Below are 12,810 nucleotides of genomic sequence, written 5' to 3'. Positions count from 1 at the left end.
TTAATTAGAATAGAAACTGGAGTCCAGAAAGCAGAAGACTAGTGTGTGGAAGTCAAGTCATGGTCAAGTCTGCAAGACCTGAACATTTGTTGATAATAGAGTGACTTGGAGATCTTTCATTCATGGGGGTGCCATACGTCGATGTTGATTTGATGGCAGCTAGCAGCAACAAAAAACAAAATAGCCTAAAGATCACATCTGGTTTTCAAAGGTAAGTAAAATCAGCCCTGGGACAGCACCTATGAGTATCAGGTGCTATAGACTCTATTTCAGAGGAAAGGAACATACAAAACCACCTCTGACTATATAAACTCCATGGGATTGCCATAAGTCAGTAGGCAACTTGAAGGCAACAAAGTGATAGAAATTATATTATATTATAAAGCTGGCAATTTTAGAAAATATAAGATGAATGCTATATCTCCTGCACTACTCCTGTAGTGCTTCAGCAGAAACTGGTACAATTAAGCATCAAGAGAAGGGAAGGGAGAAGACAGTAATATATTTACATACAGAGAAATATTCTGTGTACTTTTCATAGGAAATGAGATTACAAAAAGCTAGTGCTGCATTTCCTTCTTTTTCCCATTCAAAGGCCCAAATGCTTAAGGCAAATGAATAACAACAACAAAATGGTAAGATTTTAGTGAAAGATAGGAAGCACCATCATTCCACTGAGGTGTTGGAATAAGCAGGAAGGATCTCGGCAAAAACCACAGCTTAAAAATGAAGCATTGCATGTGTCTATGATGAAAGGTAGGGAAGAGAGGGGAGAGTGAGCCAGAGAAAGAACCAGAGAAGGAGACTCACTTTCATGAGAGCATGCAGAGTTCATGAGAGCACACAGAGTTGCCCTTCACTAGCTTAAAGAATTAGGTATTGCATGTATCCATGATGAAAGGTAGGGAAGGAAGGAAGGAGAGACACAGAAAGAAAAAGAGACTCACTTTCATGAGAGCATGTAGAGCTCTGCTATGTCAGAGGCAGCTAGCACAATGCCTTTTTGTGTTTGATACAGTGCTGGTCCTCAGTTTGGTAGGAAGAATGTTCTAACCTCCTACTGTTTCACAAGTGCTGTTTTCTTGATTGTTATTCTCAGAATTTTTAAGGGAGAAGAAAATGCATGTGTACAATGAAAGAAATCAAAAATGGTTCATTGTGTGAGTTAGGGTTGAAGGTGATGCTGAATTCAAAAAAGCTGAAAACTAAAGTCTGATCAGGCCATGCTTGTTTAGGAAGCTTACTGATGCCTGGCAGGAGGGAAGAGTCACATTTTGGCTTGAGACAAGTTATTGCCCAATTATATTTGACTCCAATACCTTAAGTTTTCTTCTTTTATATGACTCTGAATACCTTTGCTTGAGAAATCCTGTCAGCTTCAAAAGCTAACATAATGTATTTTAAGCAATTCAGTTGGCCTAATAACTACATCACCGCAATGTGTATCTTGAATTTTGTAATGCTTTTAAAATTTGCAACTGGTACAGCAATGATTGAAAGTGAAACCTGTAGCTAATTACTTTTAAAAGCATGCATAGTCTTGCATTTTGAATTTGAGTTGCCCTAACTGCATATAGCCCTGTATAAGTGCTCACAGAGAATTACATATTGTATATTTTTGCCCTAATCTGCTATGTGACTGCAGTGCCATAAACCATGCTGTATCATAAACTATGTTGTTACAGAGTGCCCAAATGTGGCTGATGTTGACCAGAATGCTAGGAAATATTGATGTGGTGAACATGAAGGTGATGCAGTCTTCATCAAGGACACTAAAGGTTATGAACAGTTTTATTATTCACATTTTTGTTCTTGGCTTCTTAAATCATAGAAGCTTCATATATATATATATATATATACTAGCTGTGCCCGGCCACGCGTTGCTGTGGCGTTGCCTGGTGGTGTTGGTGAGAACTTGTTGAGGTAGTGGTGGTATTGAATGTCTGTTGTATGGTTGTCTTTATGTTTAGTATGCATTTGGTGGTTTGTGTACTGTGAAAGTGGTGAGGGTAGAGGGGGTCTATGTCCCTGTGAAGTATTGTATAAGGAGCCCCGGTGGCGAAGTGCGTTAAAGCACTGAGCTGGAGACCAAAAGGTTCAAACCCCGGGAGCGGCGTGAGCGGCTGCTGTTAGCTCCAGCTCCTGCCAACCAAACAGTTCAAAAACATGCAAATGTGAGTAGATTAATAGGTACCGCTCCGGCAGGAAAGTAAGGGCGCTCCATGCAGTCATGCCGGCCACATGACCTTAGAGGTGTCTATGGACAACGCCGGCTCTTCGGCTTAGAAATGGAGATGAGCACCAGGCCCCAGAGTCAGACATGACTGTACTTAACGTCAGGGGAAACCTTTACCTTTACCTTTAGTATTGTATAGTATTTATACGTTGTCCATGTGTTGTGAAAGCTTGGGTTGAGTCCAGCTGCATAGTAGAAAGGGTTGGGCTGGATGGCCCCTAGGAGTCTCTCCAAACTCTTGGATTCTATGCTTCTATTATTATTATTATTATTATTATTATCATCATCATCATCTTCATCATCATCATCATCATTATTATGTAGAGGCTGGATGGCCATCTGTCAGGAGTGCTTGGATTGTGTCCTCCTGCATGGTAGAAGGAAGTTGATCTGGATGACCCTTAGGGGTAACTCCAAACCTTAGGATTGTATGATGTTGTTGTTATTATTATTATTAGTAGTATTAGTATTGAGAGGCTGGGTGGCCATCTGTTGGGAGTGCTTGGATTGTGTCCTCCATGGCAGAATTGGGTTGTTCTGGATTACCACAGTAATTATTTCATATTACAGTAGAATCTCACTTATCCAACATTTGCTTATCCAAAGTTCTGGATTATCCAACGCAGTCTGCCTTTTAGTAGTCAATGTTTTGTAGTCAATGTTTTAAATTCATTGTGATATTTTGGTGCTAAATTTGTAAATACAGTAATTACAACATAGCATTACTGAGTATTGAACTACATTTTCTGTCAGATTTGTTGTATAACATGATATTTTGTTATGATTGAGCCTCATGGCTCTGTTACTGACAGACGTGGGCGTAAGACTCCTCGAGAGTCAGATACTCTCGAGGAGCGAGAGAGAAAAAGACTGCGAGACATATTTGCAGCACCATCTGACGAGGAGTCTTTCGAAGGGTTTACGGAGAGAATGGAGGAGGGGCTGGTTAGCTCAGAGGAGGATGAGATGGATTGGACTCGGGTAAGGGAGGAAGTGGGTGCCACTGGCCATGATGGGACAGAAGATGAATGGGGACCTTCAGGATTAGACCCATGGTTTAGCTGGAGGGATGGGACGGGATCCACAGCTGGAGATGCTGTTGGGCGTAGTCAGAGGTGTTCCAGCTCTGACGAGGAAAGTGATGAGGAAACGCCCGGGTTAAGGAGGACAGCTGACAGTGATGAAGATTTGTAACTGGCATAAAATGGGGCTTGAGAGCAATTGCAAATTGCGTTGGGCAAGGTAATCTGGGCAAACGCTTGGGATCCGTGTGTGTGTGGGACGCTTCCCTGAAGACTTGTGTGCTTTCCTGTGCTGTGACGTAAGTTGATTGGAATCCAGGGTCAGACGGCGGGAGGGATTGTGTGGGCATTTGTTTGTGCAAACCTGTGCTTACTCTTATTAGCTTGACCTTCCGTCGTCTTCTTGACGGACGCCATCTCCTGCTTTGAGAACTCGGACTGAACTGACCACGGCTTGTCTTCCCCCCTTCTTGGACTTGGAAAAACTACAAACGTCTGCTTCTGGCTTTGATCTACGGAACGGAACTGGTCTACTCAACTGCTACAATCCTTGGCTGATTTACTCGTGTTGGAGATCCTGTCTGCTGTGTGTGTGGGGGAGCGACGCAAGTTACTCTAAGCACAGTGTTGGCAGCAGAGAGGAATCTGCTGCCAATTAGTTGCATTCTTTGTATCTTTTGTTCCTTGGCTTTCGTTTCGTTTATACCCAGGCTGAAGCAAGCAGTTTGTTTTTACCCGGATTAAACTCCGGTTTAATCCGGTTTATCTTTTGAACATTTACTTTTGCCCCTTTTTGCTCCTAAAGGCAAAAACTGCCTGGCCCTTGTGTTTTACGGGCATTTTTGAGTTCTGTAAGCTAATAAACTCTGTTACTTTGAATCTTGTGGCGTTCTGTCCTTGACAGATTTGGTGCTTAATTTGTATAATCATTACCTAATTTGATGTTTAATAGGCTTTTTCTGAATCTCTTCTTATTATCCAACATATTCACTTATCCAACGTTCTGCCGGCCTGTTTATGTTGGATAAGTGAGACTCTACTGTATATTTATAATCTTATATCTGCTTAGAACTGGATTATATGAGGCCCCTTCTACACAGCTGTATAAAATGCACACTGAAGTGAATTATCTGGCAGTGTGGACTCAAGATAATCCAGTTCAAAGCAGATAATATAAGATTATAAATGGGTAATATAGCTGTGTGGAAGGGCTTTGAGTCTACACTGCCATTTAATCCAGTTAAAATCAGATAATCTATGGAAAATGCCTAAGTGAGGCCTAACTGTGCCTGTCCCGTGAGCTGAGTAGGTTGCTAGGAAACCAAGTGGGCGGAGCTTAGCACTCTAACTGGCAGCAATTGGATAAAAACAATTATTACTCTCTCTCTAATTAGGACTTTATTTTTCTTTTCTTTTTGTTGTATCAACCTAGTGCCGTGGATGATGGGTTGTGTTGTCAAATTTTGAGGTTGGGGGGCCTGTACTTTTGTTGTTTTGTCCACTGCCCTGATGCCATTACTCTTTTATATATATAGATATATATATATATATGTCTGTGTGTGTGTGTATTATAATAATAATAATAATAATAAAACTTTATTTATACCCCGCTACCATCTTGGGGCGGCTTATATGGGGCGAAGCCCAACCAACATAATTAAGCAGAGAAACAACAACATGAATACAATTCACAATATAAAACATGAGTATTATAACAGTTAATATCAGTCAACCACCAGGCACAATTCTGTTGACTACATAGGTGGAGAGCCTGAAGCAGCTATGCAAGATTAAAATGACAAGTTAATGTGCACAGATAACAAGGATACAATAAAATACAGGGTAGGGGTATAATATCATCTAGGACAGATTATCCGATGGTTGTTTTACCAAAGGCTAACCGAAACATCTAGGTCTTTAGTTGTTTCCTGAAGGAGGATAGAGAGGGAGCTAACTTAATCTTCCTGGGGAGGGAGTTCCAGAGTCGGGGGGCCATGACCGAGAAGGCCCTCTCTCTCGTCCCCACCAAACGTAGTTGTGAGGAAGGTGAAAGCGAGAGGAGGGCCTCCCCGGAGGATCTCAGAGATCGGTCCCAAACCATTTAGAGCTTTATAGGTAATAACCTGCACCTTGAATTGGGCAGACAATGGAGCTGCTTGAACAGGGGGGTTGACCGCTCTCTGTAAGTGGATCCGGTTAGTAACCTAGCTACCGACCGTTGCACCAACTGCAATTTCCGGACCATCTTCAAAAGCAGCCCCACGTTGAGTATGTTACGGTAATCCATCCTTGAGATAACTAGAGCGCGGACCACCATGGTCAAGTCAGACTTCTCGAGGTACGGTCGCAGTTGGTGCACTAGCATTAGTTGTGCAAAGTCCTCCCGGCCACCGCTGACACCTGAGCATCAAGTGACAGCAATAAATCCAGAAGGACCCCAAAACTGCGGACCTCTGCCCCCCCTCTCTCTATATATATCTTCTACAATTGGAAGCTTCATTGGAATTCCCTGCCCTAGGAAGCCAGAATGGCCCCCTCCCTGCTGTCCTTCTGGCAGCAGGCTAGAACCTTTCTATTAAGGCAGGCTTTTAAAGATGAAGGTGTTTAAAATCTACTCAGGGAGTGCTGTGGTTTTAAAATTTGAATATGTTTTGATTGATTTTAACTGAATTTTTAGTGCTATTTGTGTTTAATTCTGTTTTAATATTTGCATATTTGCATATTTTTAATTGTATATTAATGCTTTTATGTTGAGTCGCTTTGAGTCCCCTTTGAGGAGCTAAAGTGGGGTATAAATAAATATAATAATAATACACACATTTAGGTAGAATTAATCTATTTTGGGATTATGATGTATTTAAGCAGCTAAACTATGCTAGGATAGCACAGAAACTCATCATGTCTTAAGCATTACACTACTGGAATTGAAGGTTTTCATAGACTGGTGTGAGAGGGCATTATTTTTCATTTGGAGGCCTTTCATAATTTGAGACCCTAAACTGCAGTGTGGATTAATCAAGTACTGCACTAATTAATAGGTGCATTTCTTTCATCCCTTCCATTTAGTTGCCACATTTATTATCTTTCATAGCACTTTTGATTAAGAAATAAAAAAAGATTTGGAGATCTGAAAAACTGCATGCAGGATTGCCTACAAGTTGTTTGCAGATGTTTTAGTTTGATTTTGTTTATACTCATATATATATACTCCAACTTGCTGGCTCAAATACTGGCTCCTTGTGTCTTTGAGCAAAAGTTGCAAAGCTAACGTTTAGTAGAAATTTCCCAAAGCTGTGTCATCTCTCTAAGGCATTCCACAGTTACCAATTCCATTAATAGCACATTTGTCATTGTCAGAGTGTCTGTTACAAAGCTCAGGCTGTGAAAGCTGTCTCGCCATTGCAAGATATGACAGGATTGTAAGATAGAAAAGAGAGGTGACCAGAGATGGTTATGTACTGGTGGCGATTTCAGGGGGAGTGAAAAAAATGGAGATGGAGCCGTACAAATTTCCATTCAAACAAGAAAAAATAGAACTTATCCCTAACACCCCCTCTGATGGCTTCTTAGACCAGCTGCTCTGCAGGCACCCTGCTGGGGAACAAATTGCTTTCCTAGCAGGACACTTGGACACTCCTGCATTAATAGATATGGATCCCAGCATGTCAAGCCAAGCAAGAAGGCAATTTAATATGAACAACACTGTCATCTCAATTTAGGACAAACAGTTAGAATGCCCTCCAGGGTACTGCAACAGCGTCTAGAAGTACACAGTATAAGACATCCTTGTTGCCTTAGGGCTACACAAAACTGGTGTTTCCAATAAGTAGCCAAGCCAAGGAATATGGAAAATGTAAAACAGAGCACTGAGCTGCCTGGAGCTGCCACTTCTATTTGCAGGGCTTTTGTTTCTTTAGGAGTGCAGCAAAATTTGAAGAGAAAGAAAAACAGAGATAAGCAGAACACTAGGTGGCAGGCCATTCTTATCCAGGTAGCAAAAAAATGTTGCCAAAGATATTTTATTCAGGTGGTATAGACAATAAAAGCTTTGGCATTTTCTTTTTTAAAACACCTCATATTACGAAGAATGGTAGTGACATATGTAGGTGTACACCTTTTTAAAATGCCTAATTCCTCAGCTACAGATAGCCTTTTCTACTAATGTCTCCCAAAGTAGCCTTGATAATCTGCAGCTGCAAAAGACAGGTGCTTTTGGTCTTCAGAGACTTTGTTTATCTGGTTTACAGATTGCGATTTGAGTTTTCAAACACAGCAGACTATTTTATCAGATGCATGGCAAATAACATTCATTTTGAGAAGCGATGGATTTTTTTTTTAAATAAGGTTGTTTTTTTTGTAGGGGTCAGAGGAATTAAAATTTGTAGAAGACGCTCTTGAACATTGTCCTAAAGGCAGAATTGCAAAGCAAAAGGCCCTAATTTCAAAGGTTATTTTGTAGTAGTTCAATTATATGGAGAACCACTCATCTATCATCCACAAACCTATTATTACAATTTCAAGAAATGGAGAAAGAAGACACTGGGGATTCATTTCATCATGGAGGTCAGAAGGTACAGATGGCTGGGTTTCCACACTGTTAGTGAGGTACTTGTATACATTACATGTTTAAAAATATAGTGAATAGGGTCACTACACAAACTGCTTCTATGTACTACATTTGTAAACAATCTAGATGTGAAACAGCTGAAATTTTGGTTTTGAACTAAATATTAGCAGTGACTGGAAGCTTCCCATGCACTGAGCAAGGAACCTACTTCAGAAACTATCCATGGTGCTGAATCTAGGAATGTTTACATTGCCCAATATAGGCAGCTTATTTAAAGTTAGAACTAAAATGTACAATGGATTCATCACCCATATGGTATGGATACCTCTGACTGACTATCATCTTTGCAGGACTAGCAGCCTTTAGGAAAGGCAGCATAATAAATCTGCACAGTGGCTGCTGACAATGTAAAGAACGACTAAATGTTCACTCCAAATCTAATTGGCTATAGATCTTAGCCCTCTTCAATGTTATTGAGATGATGGGTGAAAGAGGGTTTACATCCGTGCCTGTAGCATTTCCACATTTCATACAGATTTTGCCAGTTCTGACTTAACTACCTCTTTATTGGTATGATCATATGAGGTGGGGAAGCCTTCATATGTATGCTTTCATGCATCAAGATTTGAAAGATCCATGTATGGAAGTGCATATGTGAAGTTTTCCAATTTTAAACATAATTTCTGACTTGTGAAATGCAAAGAAGAACCTGGAACACCAAGTAACATGGTGGCAGGGTCAAAGGTGCAATGCAGAAACATATTTCAATAAGGTTTGCCCTTTCAAAGAAGGCATGGGTGAAAGGGGCTCCTGTAGCCCTCCTTCTTCCTATGGGCAAATTAGACACAATGAAACCATAATGACTTTTCTGCATGTCTGATTTGTGTAAGAAGGGGGAGGGAATCTAATTATGGCAGTAAAAGGGCAGGACAGAAGTGCCATGCTTTGTCCTCTCGTTCAGTCATTTCAGTTATTGTCTTCTCATTCCAAATCAACTCAGGTTTTGCAAGCAGGCTGCTATGAAAGAGTTGAGAAAATAGTGAGGTAAGACAGTTCAGGTAGGTTCAGTTCTTCACATCAGACCTGAATTTTATGCATGAATAGAGTATGCAATTTATTGACCACTGTAGCCAGTCTTTATCAGGTTTAGTCTGACCCTTACTTAACTCACTTATGGAAAATCAGAGAAAATGTTAAGCTGGCTATACATTTCTGAAGCAATCTCAGCCTCAGCTAAACCCTCACATGAAGACAATCTGAATTAAGTCAGCTCTAAACAACATGTCTCAAGCCCACATAATAACACCTCTTTCTTTGTGCACAACTTCAAAACAAATCTCCTTCAGAACCATGGAAAACAAAAGGTGTGAAATAAGTTAGGAAAATGATGGTTCAGATGAAGAATGATGACAGAGTCTTGACTGTAATAGCATGTTACTAAAATACAATGGTACCCTTTCACAGAAATAACACTGTATTGACAATAAAAGCTTCTAGTACATTGTGTAAACTAAGATGCAACAGAAAAAATATTGTGTGAAAAGAGTCTCAGTGAACAAGTCTTTGTATTCAGCAGACCTCATTGTTCACTACATTGTGCTACATCATTCAGACACTGTCAACAAAAAGGCTGTAAGAAGAAGAAGCTATGAAAAAGTTTTGCTGAACCGTTCCAACAATTTCTCCACTTAAGGCAATAATGATACACATTATGACAATCAAGGCTGAGATGGAAGAAGAGAAGGCTCAAAGTTTGTTTTTGAATAGCTGTGTGTACCCTGCCCTAGGGAGTTTAATATAAATATAATAAATAAGTATATATTGAAGATTATGGCCACTAGCTACTACAGTCGGGTTTGGCTGCACCATGTGGGAGGCAACATCAGTGTAGGTTCTTTATGCATAGGTTACTTCAGGAGTATAGTCATAATATATCTCCCCAGTTGAACAATACATTTCAATCCCTTCATCAAGGAAAAGAGGTGAATGAGTGCTTGCCAATATTTTTTCTGAGAGCATGGCTGACCAACTTCTGGAGTTGGGGGCCACACTGCCCGCAGTACCAACTATAGCTCATCCTCATTGCCCCCAAGACTCCATGTTCTGTCATGGTTGCAAAAGATGTACAACTTTACCTTTAAAAGATAATGTTTCACTTTAAAACAAGTATGGGCTACCTGCTCACCTTATTCAGAACTATATTGGTGCTTCCAGACCCCAGAATTGGCTTGTAGGCTTGAAGGAAGATGAACAACCAATGTCTGAGGCAAAGTCAGGAAAGACAAAGGACAAAGGATGGAGATGTTTGCTAGGAAGAGAGGACATTTGTGTTGCCATGGCAAATAAATAGTACCAGCCGTTTCAAAGCTTGAGAGTGTCTCCACTTTGCATGGGGTTGAGGGTTAGGCTGCAGAGACTTGAAAGGCTACATTTTGGCTGAATCTATACTGCCATATAATGCAGTTTGAACTGCATTTTATGGTCAGTATAGACATGTATACTGCAATTCAGTGTATTACAAACTGCATTATATGGGTCTACACGACTCATATAATTTCAAATTGCATTATTTGGCCTTTCTGATCTGGTGGACCACATGCAGGCCATGGGATTCACTTTGCCCACCTTCGTTTTTCAAGGGCACAGAGTTGAACCTTATTTTCCTTGGTAATTGCATTTAAGGGTGAGGTGAAAATGCACACTAGAGATACTTGACTATATTAATTTTTATCTTCATTTTTAAAATTTTTACAGGAGTTCTATGATCATGGATAATTTAGGATTTGAACCTGAATCTCTTCAATCCAAATATGGCACTCTACCTAAACCACTATACTGGTCCAAATAACCTTTCTCTCTGTCTGTATGTGAACATGTGTAATATATACTGCAGGGATAGATCACTTGCTGTTTCATTAAAGTAATTATCTACAATGTCACTAAAGTAACTTGTTGGCACATACAAAATTCTTACAAACAAATTCCTGTTTGTTTATTTTAAGAGATGGTATCTGGCTTACATTTACTGTGTACATTGTTTAAGGTTTATAGTATATGTGACTGGAAACATAAATGAGGGAGGTGGCAAAGAGAATGACAATTTGTGGAGTTCTGCTCTACTCTGTTCTTATAAATCTCCAGCTGTATTCACAGAATAACCATTAGAATCACAGTTTTTAAAGAAGGGTTAATGCCAATGACTGCCCAAATGCAATCTCCTCTCTCTGTTCCCCAATCCTGCTGGTAGATCCAATGTGATGCCTCATGGGCCCTGTAGTCCTGTTCCTAGTACTATTGTGGCAGATGAAGATGAAAACATGGGGTTTTCGCCGGTTCAACAAGAGCCGGAGTCTCTTCACCTGCCGGATATTGATGTTTGCCCTCAAGAATTCAGTAAAACAGGCCTTGGGCAGAACTCCCCTCCGTTTCCCAGGAAAGAATGTTATTCTAAAGACAGAGGAGTCAGAGAAGCCCAGCGGAGGAGTTTGCGGATTGCAGCCAAACAACAGACTGATTAGGCCTGCTTCCCTTGGGAAAATATAAGGAGTCTTGCATCTGGACAGAGTTGGGTTTCGTTTCTTGTTCTCTAGGGAAAGAGATTTGTTGGTGGGAAACGAGACCCAATATAGGTGGTTGACACGGGAGATTCTTTGCGGAGTCAATTGATCAGCTTCAGGAGAGAGATCGTGTGTGGACTTCGTAACCCCAGTTCCTTGCTTCCCGGATCAAGCTTCCAAGCCTTTGCCTGGCCTTGCTGTGTAACCACGGACGCTTCATGTTTCATGTTTTGCCCTGTTCCACGGACGCTCCACGCTTCATGTTTTGCCCTGTTCCTAGTCACGGACCTAGCCAAGAATCAAGTTTATTTCCAGCCTTGCTATCAAGCTTCATTGGACTCTAAGACTCTGACATTTCCCCACACTATTGCTTGGCAAAGTGTGTGTTTCGGTCAAGTGGATTAAAACTTTGAACTCTAATATCAATTATTGGACAATACATTTTTGGACTATATTTGACCTCATTTGAAAGGTCTGCTTCTGAACTATATTCTTCACTTGTTTTTATTGCTTTTATATATTTCCTTAATAAAGATATTAGATAGAGATTGGCCTCCGTGTATGGTTTTTGGTGCCCAGCAGCCAGGGTTCTGACATCCAAGTAGAATTGAACCACTGAATCAGTAGGAGGTACCTATGTGTTGAGTCAATAATTAATTGATTCAATGGGTCTACTCTGAGACTAATGAATCGGATTCAGGCACACAGTGTCACCTATACTACATCAGGGATACTGGAAAGTATTTCCAATGACTTCAAGCATGTTTTGGACTAAAAAATCTCAGAGTCACTTGTTACGCTGTTTAGGGAATTATAGTTTTGCACTATATCTTTCCCAAATTTTTCATATGCTAGTGGAAACATTTGAGACGGTAGTCTTATTTTGTCATTGTTCAGGCCCTGTACAGTGCATTCACAACAAAAAAAAAAATCTTACGGTGTGGGAATGCATAACATGTTGAAATTACACAGATAACATTCCTACAATCAAGCAACACTTGTAAATTTTATGAGGGCAATTTATTTCTGTCATATGTCAGCTTTTCAGCTGGAATTCTCTCCATGGGTTAAATGTACTTTAATGCAATTTTCAATAGCTATGTGTCAGACTGTAAATGAAGTTTGAGCTATTCAGCATTCTATTGACTGTATTAATATAAGGGATCATTTGCTAATAATTAATTCCACGTCCCATTGGGACAAACATTATGCATAGCTTGAAAGGAAAATGTTACAGTATAAACAACATAAAGGGTTCTGGGTATGGTGAAAGCTTGTAATTTAAATGGGGAAGGGGAAAATCCACTACTCTTAAGTAAAGTATGGATAAATAAATCCCAAGTCACTTATGAAACATTGTTGGTTCCTCTTACCAAAATCCATATTGGTAATGCCTCTGCTAAATCAAACAAATAGGTACAGTAGAGT

General features: G+C 40.2%; 1 protein-coding gene across 4 annotated transcripts in view; it reads right to left on the bottom strand.

Annotated features, from left to right (window-relative positions):
- Positions 1-12,810, bottom strand: part of prkn (parkin RBR E3 ubiquitin protein ligase) — a 990,653-nt gene that overhangs the window by 115,399 nt on the left and 862,444 nt on the right. The gene's annotated exons all lie outside the window — the stretch shown is intronic.

Source organism: Anolis carolinensis, chromosome 1 (genome assembly GCF_035594765.1).
Source record: "Anolis carolinensis isolate JA03-04 chromosome 1, rAnoCar3.1.pri, whole genome shotgun sequence".
Lineage (NCBI taxonomy): Eukaryota > Metazoa > Chordata > Lepidosauria > Squamata > Dactyloidae > Anolis > Anolis carolinensis.
This window is presented reverse-complemented; position numbering and strand designations above follow the sequence as displayed.